The 20,259-nt window shown below is 47.4% G+C and overlaps 1 protein-coding gene across 1 annotated transcript in view; it reads right to left on the reverse strand.

The window, feature by feature from the left end:
* LOC144101153 (uncharacterized) overlaps nucleotides 1-15,066 on the reverse strand; it is a 93,542-nt gene extending 78,476 nt beyond the window's left edge. The window contains exon 1 of the mRNA XM_077634192.1: nucleotides 14,780-15,066. The gene's annotated coding sequence lies outside the window, so the exon portion shown is untranslated. The remainder of the gene's footprint in view (nucleotides 1-14,779) is intronic.
* Nucleotides 15,067-20,259: the final 5,193 nt, after the last annotated feature.

The following is a 20,259-nucleotide window of genomic DNA, read 5'->3' on the forward strand; positions in this document are numbered from 1 at the left end:
GCGCGCGTAACCACGCCACTATTTCAATACTATTTTCGAGAAAACAGTGCGCCGAGTTCGAAATTCCCGCGAGAAGATGCGTCTTAGAAACGGGGTCACGAAGCCTATATCTCTGACAGCATCTTCGAGCTGGGCCTGATAGGCAGAAAAAGTTGACGTTACGCCGCCCAGTTGTGTCGTTGCAGGCAAGTGTCGATTACAGAGGCTCTGCGGACGAATGCCTCGTTCTACTTCCGGGTCAATTCTGTGATGTGCATGGGCGTCGAAAAGGGGCGAACAGTCATTGACGGTGCACACGTCTTCTAACGCTTCGGGTCAAAGGTCACGGAGCAAAGTGCAGATGTATAGATGTCATTACTGAATAGTGGGACAACTCAACAGTACCCTGCAGTCAAGCGAAGGATGTCCGGCTTACTCAATGATAAAGCAGTGTATGTACATCGAGCGTTGCAATGAGTATCTGGAAGCCGCAAACTTCTCAAATCAATCACGCGTGCGAAACAGCGCTCGCCTATTCAAGCAAGCTGCCGGAACAACCTTTTCGCAGTGCTATTTAGCTGCGTTCCGGGAGTCTTTCTATATCATCAATATCAAGTGGTACAGCGTTTCAGAACTGAACTGAATTTAAGTCAAAGCTTATAGTATTTACGGGTTGAAATACGTACATTCGATTGTACAGGAAAGAACGGCTGGATGTGTCGCTTTCGATCGGGGTCAATGCTTTTTGAATGAAGGAACTTGTCACGGGAGGTGTTTCCGCACCCTAACAACCAATTCAAATCTGTTTTTCCGTTCTCATGTCGCACATCAGGGACGAAATGGACCGTAACAAAGTGTAACAACCACGTGCCGGGCTTGGAAGTCTGTCCCTTTAAATTGGCGAAGGTGTTGCCGGTCATGCACTTTTCTCTGGCATAAATGCCGATCCTAATGAACCTGCTATCCTGATAATTCAGGGAGTGTCAGATGAACGGGGATTGTCCTCTCCCTCCATAGTCACGCCACTGCCTTCATTGTAACGCCACTCACGTTTGCAGGCTCATGAGAATCGGCCGACGCCATTGGCTGGAAGGGGGTCCTTTGACGGGGGAAAAGCCGCTTTTTTCTTAATTTGTATCGGAGTATAGTTTTCCTGTTGACGTATGACATCCAAAAGTCATTTTCAACTTTAGCAGAGAATTAACTAAAGAATGAGCCTTTTTGTGTGAACTGGTTGTTCCCATTAATATTGGAGGGATCTTTATACAAAGGCGATTATTCCGCCTAGCGGTACAGCCCTTAAAAAAAATTTTAGACAATAGACTGTCCATAGATTTCTGCCTATAAAGTCGATAGACTGTGTATAGATAAATCCTAGAGAACAATCCTTTGTCAATACAAATGCTAAAATGCTATAGACAGACTATATCCAGGCCGCGGCGGTCGAATTTCGATGGAGACGAAATTCTAGAGGCCCATGTTCAGTGCGGTGTCAGTGCACGTTAAAGAACCCCAGGTGGTCGAAATTTCCGGAGCCCTTCACTACGGGGTCTCTCATAGCCTGAGTCAGTTTGGGACGTTAAACCTCCTTAAACCATAAACCATATAGACAGACTATAGACAATCTAGACTTATGTCCATACACTTTCAGTAGACTTTTGTTTATAGGCTATGAATAGACAAAAAGAACTATCTATAGGACGGTAATAGAGTCTATAAGAGGTCTATAGACTGTCTATAGACCACTTTTATAAGGGCTAGCTTCGCCTCGCCCCTGAAAAAAGATCCCCGACAAAACGTCGGTTATTGTGCGCGCGGACTATAGCAATACTGGATCCCGTGAAAACGAACGGCAATCGTCCGCTGACGTGGATGAGCCCAAGACGCGACTGACGCCAACACCGGTACCGTTTAGGCCTCCGTGCACACACAGAATCAGAGAGCGTAGAGACGACTGTGCCGTACACGCAAAGACACACACACATACATCGATCGTGCCATCTCCCGCCCATCATGCGTGCGCCTGTACAGACTGAGTGGCACATGGCATTGGGAAACGCTGCTTCCTGGGACAAGACCGTGACAGACTGTCCCCCGGAGAAGAGACGCGACTGCCTCTCGAGGCGGATCTCCTAGCGCACGACGGCCGGACCCGTAATCGAGACGCGGAATCCCGTACCGTGCCACGGCAATTCCGGGCGGCCGATCGAGAAGTTTTCTTCGATTTCTCTTCTTTTTTTTTTTTTGTCGTCATGAATCTTACAAACCCTTCGCCCCTTGCATCCGGGCCCTAGAGGGGAAGGGGGGGGGGGGGGGGCAGTAGCGTCGGCGACGCATCGGCGGCATTGAGTCACGTGCCGAAGGGTTAAAAACGGGCCTTCTCCCGGAGCCTGGCAACAAAGTGCCTTTCGAAACGCAACACGACGATGACGTCGAAGATTCATCTCTCTATAGTGCCTCCCCGCTTATGGTTTCCCTGAACCCGTATACCGTATCTCTCTAGAAGGAAGTAGCCTGCCTGTCTCGTCACCGACGGTGGGTCGTAATTATGACGAGGTTTCACTCAGTGGGCATCGACGGCCCGGTGTGGAAGCCACCTGAGCTCATAGAGCAGTTGATGTCTTTCGTATGTCATCTAGCTCCTACCGGTGAATATAAAGCAATACTCGTGACGGCTTCTACGTATACGTACCGCTGTCACCGTGCACTCTAATACGCCTAAATGGGAGTTAGCTCTCCTCTAGCACTCTCTTTAATAAAAGGGAGTGTTCTAGAGGACTGCTTTACACCCTTCTTACTCCTTTCTGCTCAGAGTCGCCGACCGGCGGGATTCTTAAAGATTGGATACATAACTTTCAATGAAACATGTCAGCTGAGGTGCCAAGCTGCGAACTATAGGATGCTTCGCAAATATGTGAAAGCCGACTTAGGAAATTAAATTTTCGACGTAGCAACCGACGCATATTAGCCACTTGACCGGTTAACCTTTTTAGGCTCCGTGAAAAATATGCGGCCCAGCGAGTTTGTTTTTCATACCATCCAATGTGGCTCGTTTTTGCCTTGCCAGCACTTCTCTCGTACATGAGGAGAGATCTCGTCCACAATACCTCCGGAACACAGGATTTTCCCCATTCGCGGTTTAGCGGGAATCGCCCTGACCTGCATATTTTCGACAAAGACTGCACATCCCAGTGCTGTCTCGAATGCGGCTCGGCAAATATGAAAGGAGGTCTGAGAAAGTTTTGGCGCAAAGCTCGGAAGAAGCTCAGACCCAATGTGAGCAAGAAAACAACCGCGTTTTTACCGCGAACAGAGCGAATTGATGAGACAGTGAACAGTATCTATAAATATTGGCTCATTATGAAGTCTTACCGAGAGAATTCAATAGATTCTTCTTTGACTGCGTACGGAGCGAATTCATTTAGCGAAGGCACGAAACAAGCTTCATAAAACAGACTCATTACGAAGTCTGGCCGAGCCAATTTTATGGAATTTGTTTTCACTGCGAACAGAGTGAGTTCATGTAGCGAAGGCACAAAACAAGCTCTGAAAAATTCGACTCATTATAAAGTCTTACGGAGGCAATTCTATCGAATTTGTTTTGACTGCGAACGGAGCGAGTTCATATAGTGAAGGCACGAAACAAATTGCATAAAAATTGCTGTTTATGAAGTCTTACAGAGACAATTCTGCAAACTTGTTTGTACTGCGTACAGGGCAAAATTGTATAGTTAGGTCTCGTTAAAGAGTAAATAGACTACTTAATGAGCTGGCTCGATAGGCATCGAGTTCCTATATAGATCCTTCAGAATCATTAGGCTCCCTATACATGTTTAAGCGAAACTCGGTATCCAATTTTACCATGACAACCAAGGAAGAAAGGGTTAGCGTGTCCATCACATACTGAAAGCGATCTATCGCCACTTTCACTTTGAAGATTAAGGTGACAAGAAGAGTCTTAGTTCGCATCGTTCCGATGAAGTCAATGCACAGACAAGATGGCACACAGATCGCTGTTCCCAGTGACGCGTCCCCGCTAATGCAGACATCTAATGATATCGCATTCAGGCTCTCTTATACCAGCCGCCAATGGTTACAACATAAAATGCCGGAGAAGGTACAGTCTCTAAAAAGTCTTAAGGCCACAGCGTTCAGCTGCAGGGATATTAATGTTCCTAGAATGCCCCGCGTAGCGGATCATTCAAAACACAAGTCAAGCAGGAAGCTTCACTACCACAAGAAGCTTCACTACCTTCTGCTACCATTTCAAGGTCATCATGTCGTTAATAGTGCTGTAATGGTTCTGTTATGCGGCTGAACCGAAAAGCCTTAAGACTTTTGACCAAGACTGTACGCATAGTGAAGACGTTCTTCCCCTTGTTTTGGGACGAACAGACCGGCGATAACCCGAAGCGGACTCTCTTCTAAATGCAGACGAGCCGCATAGTGTTTTTTCGTTCCCTCCCTTAAATGAGCTTTAAAACGACGTAAATTATCGTCGTCTTCGTAATATGCTAGTAACCTATCTCAGTCAAGGAATGGTTACAGTGATTACTTTTTACACACTTTAGCAGAACAGCCGCTCAACTTTGTGATTCTGTAATGCTAAGACCAAGGTACAATCAGAGTTCCTTGCAGGATGAATGGAGGACGCAGGCAAACCACAGGAGAAGAAGCGTCACTGCTTTTTTTTGTCGGAACAGCTATCTTCGTGTAGACTAGGAGGCAGTCGCGTACCCTTCGTATAAGCACCTCGCGTTCGATAGCTCACCGATCATGAGGCAATGAGGAAACTCAGAATGAAGTCAAGGAGAAGCTTCGTGTCTGAGACGACGGGAAGAGAATGAGGGAGAAACTCCCTCTGTCCTGAGTTCCGCGATTGGCGCAGTGCTGCTATATAGACTCTCAATCAAGCGCATTGCTGAGTTACTACTCATCTCAGAAGACATTCATGCCTCGTTTTCAACATTCCCTCTGCCTGTTGCCGATACGTGAGTTTTCGGTATAACCCCCACAAATAGTAGGTATAACCCCCACTAATAGTAAAGTATCTGTTACGGGTCCAATTGGACTTATTTTTGGACATGTGGCGGAGAGCTTGAAGAATGCTTCACTCCCGCCACCGATTGGCCCGGTATTGCACTACCTCCGGGATCGGCCTTGTCTTTAGCGCGTCTTTACTATCCTGTCTTTCTATCCCATCTTTCAACTCTCCTTCTATCTACACGTGGTAGCGATTGTGGCTCGGCTTGAGCCAGTGGGCAGGCCTGTGCACTTTCTTTTTCTTTCTTCCTGGCAACAATCTATCTATCCTACAAATATGAGCGAGGGGTTCGCTCTTGCAACAAACAGCAAGGAAAAACGGTTTTGCTCTATTGTTTAACATCACTAGTGCATAACAGATGCTGTACACAGTGATTGAATTTCGCGAATTGTGCCTAATTCTTCTGCGTGTAACAAAGTCTCCAGCTGTGTTGCTGTATGCTTTTAGGCCTCTTTTGTTTCACAGATTGTACGCCTGCTAGGATGTCTGTGTATGAAGCGCGTAAGATATGATTAGTGCATACAATTCCGTTCCACGTCGGCTTGATTGCTGCGCTAGTTCTGTACATCAACGTCCACACAATTCGTTACTTCGGCAAAGTTGCACAGGACGATAGCATGACCCGTATACAAGTGAGTGCAGGGCTTCGCTAGGCCGAGCTGGCCAGCGCTGTTGCGAGCGCGAATCGCTTTCTTGTGCTTTTGAAAGTTTACACTTATGAAAAGTTTCGTGACTTCTGGTTGCGTCGTTCTTCCATAACTTCCGCTAGTATCTGGTTATTTTGTTACCCCTCTATTTTTTCTCGGTTTCTTGCACATGTTCCCGCCGATCTGTCTTTTTATTCATACGTAACTGGCTTGATTGCTTCCTCATATCTTTAGCAGTGACTTTGTGTTGTGTTGTGTTGAGTTTGATGGCACCTAGGCAACTAAGGCCATCGTGCGTCAAGCTCGTTTTAGTGTTTTGTGTTTCATTGCTAATCTGTAGGGTTTTTGTTTCGTGCGTCCCCTCCTATGCAATACCCCTTACGGCCTTTAGGGTATCTGTAATAAATAAACAAATAAAATTTTAAAAATTCTCAAATGCGTTAAGCCCGCCAAAACTGCAGGACAACCACGCACGCACAGCTGGCGCTTTCCAGACACCTCGACAAAGAGTGCCGACAAAGCAACGCACTCTGCGACCTCAGGCAGCCGAGGCGCTCTGCGGAGTCACATACACTGAAAATGAAGGCCGCCCCGACATTCCCTTCCCTTAATGAACGCCGCGTTATTGCCCGGACGCGCAAAAGGTGTGCGGAGCGGATGGCTATCGCCGCTAGCTACGCCCCTTCCGAGCGTTGGCTACACTACGTTCCATCCTTGCCGCTGCTGCTACTGTTTGCGCTGCCGAAGCAGTCTCGTCGCTACTGCTACTGCACAACCCTCTCCTCCCGTGGTCAGAAGAAGCCTTTCCTTAGCGATGACAGCGTTGTACAGCCGCACTGCTGCATAACCTCTCCTTCCAGCCAAGACATTAGCCGAGAGCGCAGAAAGTGAAAGACGCGGTTCCGAGGAAAAAGCTCGCGGACGGCGGAGGCAGACGACGGCGCATCCCGACGTGCTTTTGGCCGATGCAAACGACGGGGCCGCGGGGCGAAAGGCACAGAAGAGACAAGTAAAGATAGAAGAAAAGAAAAAGCAAAGAAGAAGGAGAAGAGGAAATGAAAGAAAGCGGACGGAGAAGCACCTCTCTTTCACATTTCTCCGCTCTCTCTCTCCGAAAGGGAGAGAGGGGTGAGAGAGCGGCGGACAAGATGACAGGAATAATCGTAGCGCAATAGGCGGCATCAGGACAGCGCTGGGCTGTCTCGCGCCTCGGGGATTACTGGCCGCGTCTCTTATGCACACTCGACGTCGACCACGTCGCGGTAAGAGGAGGAGGGAGAGGAGGAAGGGGCTCCTGCGGTTTTCCTTAGCCGAGGAAGAAAAAAAAGCAGCGCCGCTTCTCGCTTCTTTGGGACGACGCGAGCGAAAGTGCAGGCCCGCCGCAAGCCTTCTGCCCCTCGGGGCTGAGCGAAGCGCCGGGAATATTGCGAGGGAAAAGAAAACAAAAAAAAAATCGCGCGGACCGGAGCGGGTCTCGATGCCGTTTCTTTTTTTTTAGTTCTTTTTTTGTTTTCATTTTGATGACCCTCGTCACTCCACGACGTTCGCACAAATCCGCTGACGAAAATCGGCCGTTTTCTCTTTCGTCTGTGTCGATGGGATGTGTTGTCGGGTAGAAAAAAAAAGCTATAAGCTCGGCTACGCTACCACAAAAAACATTCAGTGACCCCGGAGCGCGCTGTAAAGGAACACGTACTCCCGCTGAATCTGCCATCCCCCGATGCGATGCGGGAAACTTGAAAATGTTTTTTTTTTCTTCCGTCTATACCTTTCTTTTCGTCTGCCGTCCGCAGTTTATTCAGAAATGTGAGTAAACTTGCCTAGTTCCTTTCGCTGTTTTGATTAATTTCTGCCGGTGACGTGAGTAGGACGACGTCAGCTTCCAGCCTACGCTGAGCTCATTTCATTTCGTAGCGCAGTCGTCTCAAGTATTACGTAGTACCTGGCTTACCGCTCGGGTGCTGATATCACGGATGTAAATTTTAGGAGTCAAAGAGGAAGCAGTAGCGGAGGTAGGCGTATTTACACAACACGGTCGATGGGGTCATTCACGAAAATGCGGATGTCGAGTGTTCAGATTTGTGTTTTCTTTTTTTTCTTTTTACGGAGATGGCACGTACGAATGGACGGGTTACTGCACGCGTGGTGTGCGTTCAGAAGAGCGTGAAGACATGGCTTCCCGCTGGACTTTATTTGTTGTTTACACGGGGTACTTACAAATGGACGAGCGTGGCTGACACGTGAGAGTCGAGTGACGTGCAGATCGCGTGCGGAAGCGTTTTCTCATTCATCACGAGCTGTGAGCATTTATGCTGGTGATGTGCACGCCGCCGAGTCACATTCATTTGTAGTGAACCGTTATGAAAACAAGGCGGCCCGTCTGTAGTCGGATACAACTCAAGAAAGAAGCGGCTTTTCCCCCGTCAAAGGACACCCTTCCAGCCAATGGCGTCGGCCGATTCTCATGACCCTGCTAGCGTGACAATGCAGGTAGGGGACTATCCCCTTTTATCTGCCACTCCGTGCATTGTTACGCTAGCAGGGTCATGATAATCAGCCGACGCCACTGGCTGGAAGGGGGTCCTTTGACGGGGAAAAGCCTCGTCGTTCTTGAGTTGTACCTGACTATAGCTAAGTAGAGCAATTATAGATCGGAGAATAGCCGTGAAAAGTTGTGGAAGGACCATACTGAATTATCTCTGAGATCAGCAAGTATTGTTATGGAAAGCTGGCTTGCGTGTGTCAACTTACAGTGCGCAATCCATGGCCTCGCTGATATTTAGCTCAAACTTACCTACGTAAGGGGCCAATTCATTTGAAGGGCAATTCATGCTGTAATGCTTATAGGGATCAAGGTGAGAATTCTCGGGGATATTTGAGCATTTCCGGTTAGCATATGTACGTTTCCGAAGTTCTAAAGGCTTTGCTTCAGCTGGCCCCACTTGTCTAGTTGTGGTCGTTGTTTCGGATGTATGCCTCCCACGTCTGTGCGCTGTTTCCACCGACTGTAATGCTCTCATATTGCAATACTCCCACATTGTGATACTTCCATATTGTATTTTTCACAACAACGACCGTCCTCCGAGAGATTACTTTCTCTATCGTACTCCTTTCTTCAAGTTCGTTAATGGCGTTTTTTGATTCGAGAATAATGGGGAATATGCGTCTTTTTTTTTTTTGCGAAAACAAAATACGAAAAAACAATGCGTTAAAACTGCCCTGCGTATAAAATGCCCATTTCTCGGTGCTCAAAAGTACAAATATCTGGCAGCGCCTACCACGCCAAACGCAAGCCGGTATATATCACCAGACCACGTCTTGGCCAAAGCCGCTTTCCTGGAGTCGTGCCCGTAGCAATCCATAAAAAGACCGCTTCGCTAAAGAAGAAACCGTTAGTAACTGTCAAATACTCGCTGATGGAGTAAATTAGTCACCAGACGAGGTAAACTGCACTCTGCCGATTTAGCATCGCACCAGTGCCTGCGCACGCTTTCTCAATTTATGCCAGCAGCGGCATAAGCGGAACCTACGCCTCTCGCGTGCCCCCTACTTGGGCTGTAGTCCAACTTTTGGCTCGAGAACGGATCGTAATGAGCAGGCTCGCGTAGGCCCCAACACAAAGGACTCGAGGTTGGCCGGAGAGGCTCGGCGCATCTCCGAGTGGCGATACATCAGCCGGAGAATAGCCGTTACGCTAACAAGTTTTATTACCCTATACTGGAGTGCGGCGATCAATATTCGCCCGGTTTCCGCGTGCAGGCATTTATTGATGTCGTAACTGTGCTTTACTGAACACCACTGTTTATTTTTTCCAAATTCTTTTGCAGGACGTTCAGAGTCACGTAAACAGGAAAGAAGGGTGCGACGTTTCTATTGCAAGAGAATGTTTATGAAGCGTGTTCTTAACGCGTCGAAATCTTTATCTCGGTAAGCTTTTCAATAAACCGATTTTCTTTTCCGGAGCATTACGATACGAAATTCTTGAGCTGTTTAGTAAACGGCAATAGTTACTTCAGAGCTTTTGTAACTAGCACAAAATCACCGGCAATGACCGGGACTCATACACAACGACGAAGCAACAAAGTATGTTCCAGATGTTAAAACTATGCACAGAATAACCTCGTCATAGCGAAGTAAAGGGGACCGGCGATTACTTCTTTATAGCCGTAGCTTCTTTATAGAACGCGTTGATCCAGTTTCCAAGGGGAATCGTCAATCCTTCGTTATATCCATTATTTCTTTGAAAATCCTATCGTTATAACGAGGTTCGACTGTAAAATCCTTCTTGGCTCAAGGAACGCCAGTAATCGTGCCTGTGCAAATCCACCACGGCGCGTATATTAAAGACATCATCCCATAAACCGTTACCAATGCAGCCGACAAGTATTGCTATCAAAGTTTCTGTAAAGGACACCGAACGTCAACCTATGTACATAACCGAGAGTTCGACGGGTTGTATTGACAAATACGGCTTTATAAGCTGACCAAGAGTTTAAATTCCCACAGGCGTTTCAGCCTAAGAGGAACAAAGTTTCATATCCGAAACAGCAGTAGAGAGAGATATGGGTCAGCTGCGCTATACGCGCGCAGAGGAAGGTGGGCTTCCCCACTTGACCACTACGCATGCGCAGAAGCATCCGAGCGCTTGCACGCTATGCTGAAACTCTCTGTTAAAAATCGAGTTTTTTGGTCGATGCCAGAAGCCGCTTACTTTTGATCTACATGCCAGCCTGTTATTAAAGTTCAGCGTCCGTCTTGTTCGCAAGTGTGCCTTGAGTTGTCCTCGTATTTTTTTTGCGCTTTTTCTACAAGTCCAACCAATTAGTTTGTGCATTAGTCACTGGCATACTTATTATTTTAATTTGTTTATGTTCTATCAAGGCCCAGAGGTCATTGAAGAGGGGAGTCAGCATTTACTATATAGCAGATAAGATCACACTACAACCTATGTCAAAAAAAAAACACAGCCCAAGGTTTTAACTTCCGAGCCTTCCGGTGCGGTTTGTCTTGCATCCTGAGAGACCTTAATCTCCATAGTCGGATGCAACTCAAGAAAAAAGCTACTTTTTTCCATCAAAAGACCCCCTTCCAGCCAATAGCGTCGGCCGATTCTCGTGAACCTGCTAGCGAGTGTAGCACGACAATGCAGGGAGTGGCGTCACAATGAAGACAGGGGACATCGCCACTCCTTGCATTGCCACGCTAGCAGGTTCATGAGCACCGGCCGACGCCATTAGCATGAAGGGGGTGCTTTGACGGGAAATTTTTTTCTTTTTCTTGAGTTGTATCTGACTACAGGAGATGGAAGGGACGTGCGTTCTCAACCAGCACCTCTTTTAGGAGGCAATGCCTCAACCCTCCCGAGTTTATAGGTCTGCCAAATGCGCTAGAAAAGACTGCGGCGCGGCTTAGAAACAACCCCTTTGAGCTGTATATTTTTGTGGTTTATGGGAGTTTACCGTCCCAAAGCGAATCGGTCTATGAGAGACGCCGTAGTGGAGGGCTCCGGAAATTTCGACCACCTGGGATTATTTAACGTGCACTGACATCGCACAGTATACACGGGCCTCTAGAATTTCGCCTCCAGCGAAATTCGACCGCCTCGGCCGGAATCAAACCCGCTTCTTTAGGGTCTGCAGACGAGTGCCATAACCACTCAGCCGGCGCGGCGATTTTTGATCAAGGCTTTGCAACAGGTTATTTGGAATCGCTGGAGCAACGCATGTAGCGCATGAAAATTATAAGTGACATCGTCATACAGGAATACATAGCGAATAAAGTACAAACATACAATATTACAAGAAAAATTGTGCCGTACGCTGTAGAGACAACGGGTTTATTGTTGCCAATACGACCTGAACACTGAAGTGCGCCTTGCCGTTCCAACAGAAGCTACCGCAATTACCGCACCTCGCGCGGGGTATACGGTGGCTTCCAAGAGCGGTTCCTCTCCAACTATACAGCGACCCCCTCGCAAACTGCGCGCGCTAAGTCGCGTGCGAGTGTGTGACCCGGCGGCGGACGGGAAGTGATTACGTTAGCGGTGTTTATACGAAGCGTCCCGCGAGTTCCTCAAGGCAGCCACCGTAAGGTCAGCCGCTGCAAGAGAGAAATCCCCTGCAGGCGCCTCGAACAATGCATCCCAAAGAGTGAAAAAAAAAAAAGCGGCGGCCAAGCACACAACCAGACCGCTGAGATTGAGGACGAGGAAGACGCAGTGTCTACGGACTGGGCGCGGGTCCAGACATTTCCACGTGGAATGGTGGACTCTCTTAATTCCCCGAGTGAAACGCTTCGCTCCGTGATGGTCTTTATCCTTGGTTCTTTGGGCGAGAAAGCATAGCGCGCCAATGTAATGGGGCTGTCGAAGCATCATGTTATCGCGTTGTCAGGATTGAGTAGTAACACTCATTTAACAATCACTGAACATAAACTGCGGCTATTCTGCGGCACTCATCGAGCCACCATAACCGAGGGCCTATTGAGTAGGCTGTACAGCCAACAATACGCGGATGAAAAATGTTTCCATTTTCAGCTCTATTATGGAACTGGAAATCGTGTCCAGCTGGAATATTTCTTGTTTCCAGCTGGAAAATTTCCTTATACAGCTAGCTCCAGCAAGAAAATTTTCATTTCCAGCTAGAATTAGAAATGGAAACGTAGTTTCCAGCCACTCAGCGGGAAATTCAACTGGAAAAGTGTTTTTCCAGCTAGAAATAGTGCCACCATTGTCGTATGGGATATACATTTTGTTTTATCCTAAAATAGTGTCAGGTGTGCCTGACTCCTTAGTGTAGGGCTTCTGATTGATTTCGACTACAGTCGGATGCAACTCAAGAACGCAATGGCAAATATCTTTCGAAGAAGGGCGAAGGGCCTTCAGCCAATGGCGTCGGCCGTTTGTCATGACGTCGAGATCAATCCCATGTCAAGGAGGCACCTACCGGTCACCAGCGATTTCGCGCTATTGGGGATTAACTGCGGCGTGTCATTGGTTGAAGGCCCTCCTTTGATGGGCATTCGCCGCTGTTGTCTTGAGTTTAATCTAACTATAGTCCTGGAATTATTTACCGCGTACTGGAATCTCAGTAAAAGGGCTTTGATGTGCCTCGAATCAATGAAAATGCGGCCACACGCAGCGACCGGGCGTCGAACCTACGACCCCGTGCGTGGCTGCCGGATGCCATGAGGAAGGACCGCCTTTTCAACGTTGCGGCGACGTCCTTGCCACTCCGGATTGATTAATCATTACTCTGTCGACGGTTGCCGAGCGGCGTTTGGCGCGTTCTGTCAATGCCAAGGCCGCTCCCATCGATTATCTGTTATGCTCCGGACGGCACGGTTCTCCGACACGTGTTTACAATCCCAAAACGAAGACGGTTTGCCATCGAATGACACCGAACGCTCCCCTGGGAAGCCATGCGAGTGGCAGTTTCGGTCAGGTATAATTCAGGTTAGCCGGACGTATTGCGGCATGTACTATCCAGAACCTTGAATAAAATGCGTACCCAACATTTCTGGACGGAAGCATTTATGAACGCAATTTTTGCATATAATGTAAGATTTCACTATAACAATCAATATATCTGCATATCACTCAACGGCAGTCTTGCATATTTTTTCCATTAATGTTTTTGCTATCGTCAAAAGCTTTCCCGCATTTGTTTTCTACGGCATTCTTAACTGTTGGATGCGATCGACGGAAACACTTTAAAAGAAAGATTTTGCTACTTATCACAATAGTGGACTTCAATACTTCATAACATATTTTCATAAAAGTATCTTACAGTTTTCCAAGTTTCAAAATTTTTCGGGCTGCTACAGAGGCGAGCACCCCTTTGGGCAAACTTTTACCAGAAATCATTGTTCGTTAATTGTCGGGAATGACTGCTGTGTCAGGAGCTCTCGCTTAATTCTATATCTGAATAAAAATGAGAACAATAAAAAGAATGTTGGCGTAGTGACGAGGACGCGATGCCTGCTGCACATCGCGATATTTCCCAATACCGAATCGATAGAGTTCGATGAGGCGGGGCGGGTGACATCGAGATGAGTTATCTCAATTTCCTCTAACGTCATTTGTACAGCGCATGACAGGAGACGTGACTTGTTCTCCGCAACACGGTAGCAAGTACAGTACTGCGGCAGAGCCTACGTCTCAGGAAACATGTCTCCGCGTCAAAACAAAATAAAAAACAGAGGAGCGAAGTCGGGGAAAGTTCTGTCAATTCACCCAGTCGTGTCTAAGAGCGAGAAAGGCGCTTCAAACTGCTGGTTAAGATTTCTAGGAAGGCTCGTGTATTTTTTTTTTTTTTTGCTTACTTGTGCCCTTGAGACGAAGACATTCATTGACAACTACACAAGCATACAATAAACGCATTGTTCAAGTCCGCTTTTCATTGTAGACAGTGATTACTCTTTATAGAAATTCCTATGTATTCCGAATTTCATGAGCTCGACGAAACTGCGTTCCTGACGAGGCAAACATTTCTGATTAGCTTAATAAAAATTACTTTGTTTGAAATAACTCTTTAGTAGCCTTCACCTCTCTCGCGGTCTCATAAAACTGCCACAATATATTCATCGCATCCAGTTTTACCGAAATGATTGTTATATTGTAAGTTTTCACCGCCATGCAGACTGCCAAGGAGGGTTCATTTACACAGCGACTATTCTAGATGCTGCAGTGCGTTTCCATCTCGTCGCTTTATAACGAAATATCGCCTATGCTGAATGTTTTCGCCATGTTGAAGACACAATTAACAGTGGCAGCATTAGGTGCTTCCGCTGTATTTCCATCTCGTGCGGAGAAACTGGTGCTCAAGCACGTGCGTTTCAGGAAAAAAAATACTGTTTTTACCAAAACTTTTCACCTCAAAAAAGAAGTCCGGACTATGCGGTGGCAGGGCCTGTAATGGCCTTGTTCAGTCCTGTACATTTAACATCAGCGACTAACTTCGTTCTTGACGATAGGAGGAAAGGATTGATGATATTAATAAAAGATAATCATCTCTAGATCATTGTTCCTACATCAGGAAAGATGGCTGCGCCGTACGGGCGCACACCCACGAATCGGAGCAATGACGCCAAGGTTGGCAGGGACACTAACCTTTGACGCTCGCCGGTGACGTTTCGGAGAGCTTCGCAGTCAGCCGATGTCACAAGTTCTGTGGTCCCCTGTCTTTCGGCGTTCGATCAGCCGGCGTCTGCACTCACACCCCTCTCACTCAGTCGCACACACACGTGTCAAATACAGCGCGAGGAACAACCGCCTAGTGTCATGGCCACCGACCCAATGAATGGTGGTTGATGCCTTGGGTGTTCGAACAGCGCACACCGTTCCCCACGGCCTGTTGCGGTGCCGCGTGTTTTTTCCGGAGACCGAGCACCGAAGGCACACGTTTTATAAAAAGCCGCCGCGCGCAAGCGCCCTCTTCCCCGCGCGATTTCCTCCTCGCCCTCGACTGCGAGCGCGCGATTTGATTGGTCGAGAGGGGAGACCCTCCGTCGCTTCCGATTGGCCCCCGCGCGGTCACTTCCTCGCGCGAGCGCAACGCAGCGGCGAGTTTGAAAGCGAACGCGGCAGCGTCGTCACGCGGTTGACGGTCAATGCCTTCGTCGCGGCGACCGAGACCTTCCTTCCTTTCCTCGCGGGCGTTTGCGGTGCGGGGAAGCCCCTCTCCGTGACCTGTCTCTCTCCTGTGTTGGGTTCGGTACTTGGTACTTAGCGAGCAGCACTTTGGAAGGTGCGCGAGTGATGGTTGTTTATTGATTTCAGCATACGGTGGGCCTAGTGAAAGGCCCCGGCAGCAGGGACACATTGGAAATAAAAAAAAGGACAAAACAGAACGTGAAGAAAAACAGCAAGTCAACGAATGTCCTGTTCTAAAGCATCAGTACTAGTAAGAGACGATGATAGCTGGTTCCACTCTGTTATCAAGTTATGACACGGAAAAAAAAACACAATTTCAAGATGCTCGTTCTTGCCAAGTATGATGTTAATGATTGCGTGCCTGTTTCTTGTTGACATGAAAGCTAGCGGTGTAATATTAAAATCAGGAGCCGATGTCAACGTGAAACGCTTCAGCAAAAATCGAAATTTCAGTCTTTGGTTTGCAGAGGCTTTATGTCAGGTTAAGGCATCAGACTCGACGGCGAGTCAGTTCTTTCGAAGAAAAAAATGTGTGGCGGTTTAGCATTGCTAAGCACGAAATATTGTGCGAAAAAAAAAAAGCTTATGCAGGTGGAAACCACCGCCACGTACCTGAAAGCGTGATTGAGGTGCCCACTGACCCAGGGAGTAAGTTATGCGCGTCTTCAACTTTTTCAACGTCAATGCCAATTTACACAATGTACTCTGCCAGCCTATGCTGAAGTGGCGCGTTTGTGCAGCAATGTTGTTCATGTCAACGCATGCAGCACACATCTCTCTGTCACTGCGGCCACATAGCTCAAATCGCGAAGTTTGATAGTAGTATTAGTATAGAATGTGTTGCAGCTCAAAACGAGGTGTGATCGGCTGCGGCAATAACCGAGTGCTCTCGCGCATTGGCCAGTGAAGCTGATCTCTGCTTGCGATGTCTGTGGTTCGAATCCCAGGAGCGAATATTTATTTCATTTATTTTTGGTTATTTGTTTCTCTTGGCACAAATCCACAAACGTCGCAAGATCTTCCTCAGGGTTCACCCATCGAAATAGCGCTTTGCGTTAAAACGCGCTTAGACGAGTGTTTTTTTTTTTTTTTACCTGACGTACAGGAGAGTATAAAAGTGAGCAGGTTATCAGCTTTCAACCGATTATTGGTGCAGGTGTAAAGGCGACCAGCATGCTTCGTCTTTTCTAAATTTTTTTGCAAAATTAAACCAGAAAAAGCATCCCAGCCTTGCACCTGCAGCTTCTACATCCCAGTGCCGACTGTCCGAAACGATTGCTTTAAATTTATTTTTAATAATAATTAATAATAATTGGTTTTGGGGGAAAGGAAATGGCGCAGTATGTCTCATATATTGTTGGACACCTGAACCGCGCCGTAAGGAAAGGGTAAAGGAGGGAGTGAAAGAAGAAAGGAAGAGAGAGGTGCCGTAGTGGAGAGCTCCGGAATAATTTCGACCACCTGGGGATCTTTAACGTGCACTGACATCGCACAGCACACGGGCGCCTTAGCGTTTTTCCTCCATAAAAACGCAGCCGCCGCGGTCGGGTTCGAACCCGGGAACTCCTGATCAGTAGTCGAGCGCCCTAACCACTGAGCCACCGCGGCGGGGCAAATTTATTTTTCCCGAGAATTATTAAGGAATGGAACATGCCACCAAACTCCCTTGTCACATTACCATCACTTAGCGAATGTTGTTAACACGTTTCCAAACAAGGATATTCTGTGAAGCCTCGGAGTAGCTCGAGTTAGTTCAGAGAAACATCGCGCAAGCTGCAGCCAATGGGAAGAAGCTCGGGGAAGTTTGGAGCAGCGTTGCGCCAGTTGTAGCCAACGGGAGGGTGACCTTGGCGAAATCCAACATAGCAACAACGCATGCAGAAATAAAATAAATATTGTCGTGACTGGGTTTCGAAACCGCGGCGGCGCGAACGGTGGCTTCGTGCAGTGGCTTCGCTGTCCGCTGCACGGGAGCACTATGCTATTGCTGCAGCCGAGCACGCCACGTGTTAAACTGCAACTCTGCTGTTGTTGTTGTTGTTATCCTCATACTATAACAACAACAACAACGCACTCTTGCACTGTGCACTGGACATCGTCGTCTTCGTCAACTTCTAACTGCGGCGCGAACAGATCAGGTCACCTTAACCCCGATTAGAGATAAACTTGGGCCTAATATCGTCGCCAGACGTGCCGACGCCCAGCGAAGCATATTTACGAGGCAATCAGGCTAGACCCATGCTTTTGCATGTTTACACTACGTAACTACGCTATAACCCTGCCAATTTTCAGATAAACTGCACAGTGTTTAATCTCCTTCTTGATTCCTTCGCCGGTGTCTTATTTTGTACAAGCGACAAACGCTATTTGTATGAAATATAAGGCTGATATTAATGTTTGTTTTATTTTGTTGTTGCTTTTTTGTGCCATGTTTAAACATGCACTACTGTGTATAAGCCTTTGATCAGTGCTGGCGGTATGAAAGAGTGAAATGAACGAATGAATCTAGTTTTACTCCGGGTGAATATTGTCCATAAAACATTTCAGCTTCAGTGCAGAAATAAAATCGTTATTTTTGCGCAAGCTGGCTTTCCCAGTTTAACATTGGAGCTGCATGTGCCTTTTTAATAACGAAGTAATTACTTACCTAATCTACCCACTGCGTTCAAATTTCTGACTTCGTTAGAAGTGTGTGTCTATCCATTTCACATGCAAACGCATTTGTCTTTGTCGGTGTTCGATTTGTGCAGTTTCAGTTCAGTGCAGTAATAAACCATCTAGCGGGAGAAGTCTTGACTGAAGTGCCTTTGCTAATCCCTTCATACTTATGTCTGTACCATGACATATGCTGCCTGGTTCCCACAAAGTTTTCAGCTGTAACAGTGCATGCTTGTGTTGGATTTAAAAAACTTGTGCAGCACTATAGGGGCAGCTGCGCGTATACTGCTCTGCTTGGTCATTTTTGACAGCCTTGGGGCAGCGACTTATTAAGATACGACTGAGCTTGGTTCACCGTAAATGACGTAAAAAATGTAAAAACCTACACTCTGATCAGAATCACTCAGGCGCTGTAGTTGTCTCGTTTTGGCGGCTCGCTGCTGTCTGTAGAAACAGCAGCAGGATGGGCACGCTCTACAGTATGCGACTATAGTGACCTCCGCTTTTCAAGGGACGATAAACTTAGCGATGCGTTGATGGCAGTTATGCTGGAATGAAGTGAATAGTTTCTATAGTCGACTTCAACCCAAGTACGAAACGGCTTTTCTCCGTCAAAGGACCCTGTTCCAGCCAATGGCGTCGGCCCATTCTCATGAGCCTCATAGCTTGACAATGCAGGGAGTGGCAGACGAAAGGGGACAGTCCCCTCCATCTATGGTCAGTGAAAGTCGCCTCCCTGCAGTGTCACAGGGTCATGACAATCTGCCGACGCTATTGGCTAGAATGTGTCCTTTGACGCAGAAAAGCCGCTTCGTTCTTGAGTTCATTCTTTTTTTCACTCCCTCCTTTAACCCTTCCCTTACAGCGTGGTCCAGGTGTCCAACGATATATGAGACAGATACTGCGCCATTTCCTTTCCCCAGAAACCAATTATTATTATTATTCTTGAGTTGCATCCGACTACGGTTATAAATGTGCCTGCGTTATTTTGCACCGACTCGTGTAAGATTTCGCGAGGCTTCCCAGGATCTTGGCGGATGAGGTCCTCAAGCTTGAAAACAACACCTGTGCGCTGTTAGTGGCGGCAAGAAGTCAAGTGGGTATATGCGTGAGAAACTTGGTGATGTTGTCATAGGCAGAGAAAGTATACACATTGCAGAACTTCCGTCTGATTCATCGCGTCGTTCATTTGCGCAGTACGCGGACTTGCGACGAAGCTAATTTTATTGTGACGTCTTTGGGTCTTTAGCCCTTTTGCCTTGTATCCGCGGCGTCGAAAGAAAAAAAAGTGCGGAATAAAAACGCAACAGGTGCTTCGTTGATAAGCGTGGTAAACGTGGCGTGTGTGCGGCGTTACCAACAGAATTTAACGACCTTGGCCACTTTCGAAATGCCTGTTTGCGCGGTCGACGATAGGCGCAGGTTTGCGAAAAAGGCCGGAAGCTTTGCACTACAGATCTTGACTATTTTCTCTTCGCTCGCTGAATGCAGTTGTACGACACATGGTGAGCATGCCTGAGCTGATCCTCGTCAGCAGTTAATCATGTCTGTTTGCATCCTGTAAACAACCATTATAAACTACGTGGACCTACTCAAATAGATCTCTGTCGATTTCCAAATGATAGTTACTGCGTATTTCTACATTCATTACATTCACGTACTCAGCAACCCACTAAGTCCAGCTCATAGAATCAGGAAGAAGGAAGCTAAAAGGGTGAGGGGAGTTACGGAAGATAAAGTATTTACACCATGCATGTAACTGATTTTCTGTAAAAGCATTGGGTTGTGTTATCACGCGAGACCTTTTGGCGTTTAGTGTCACGGCCAAGCTGACCTGTGCAGATTTTTGGCCGGTGCATAGTTATCTATGGTCATTTCATCATCATTTTGTGTTTCGGCGCGCGTGGGGCAACATAAATTTTAATGAACTGCCCATGCGTTACTACGAAAAGTATGCGAAAGCGGTATTGAACGGTTTAGGTTTAGGTTTGGTTTATGGGGTTTTAACGTCCCAAAGCGACTCAGGCTATGAGAGACGCCGTAGTGAAGGGCTCCGGAAATTTCGACCACCTGGGGTTCTTTAACGTGCACTGACATCGCACAGCACACGGGCCTCTAGAATTTCGTCTCCATCGAAATTCGACCACCGCGGCCAGGATCGAACGAGCCTCTTTCCGGCAAGCAGCCGAGCGCCATAACCACTCAGCCACCGCGGCGGATGAAAGCGGTATTTAATGTCAAAGGAAATGTTTAGGTTAGCGTAGTATGCCACTGGGTCT

Source organism: Amblyomma americanum, chromosome 8 (genome assembly GCF_052857255.1).
Source record: "Amblyomma americanum isolate KBUSLIRL-KWMA chromosome 8, ASM5285725v1, whole genome shotgun sequence".
Lineage (NCBI taxonomy): Eukaryota > Metazoa > Arthropoda > Arachnida > Ixodida > Ixodidae > Amblyomma > Amblyomma americanum.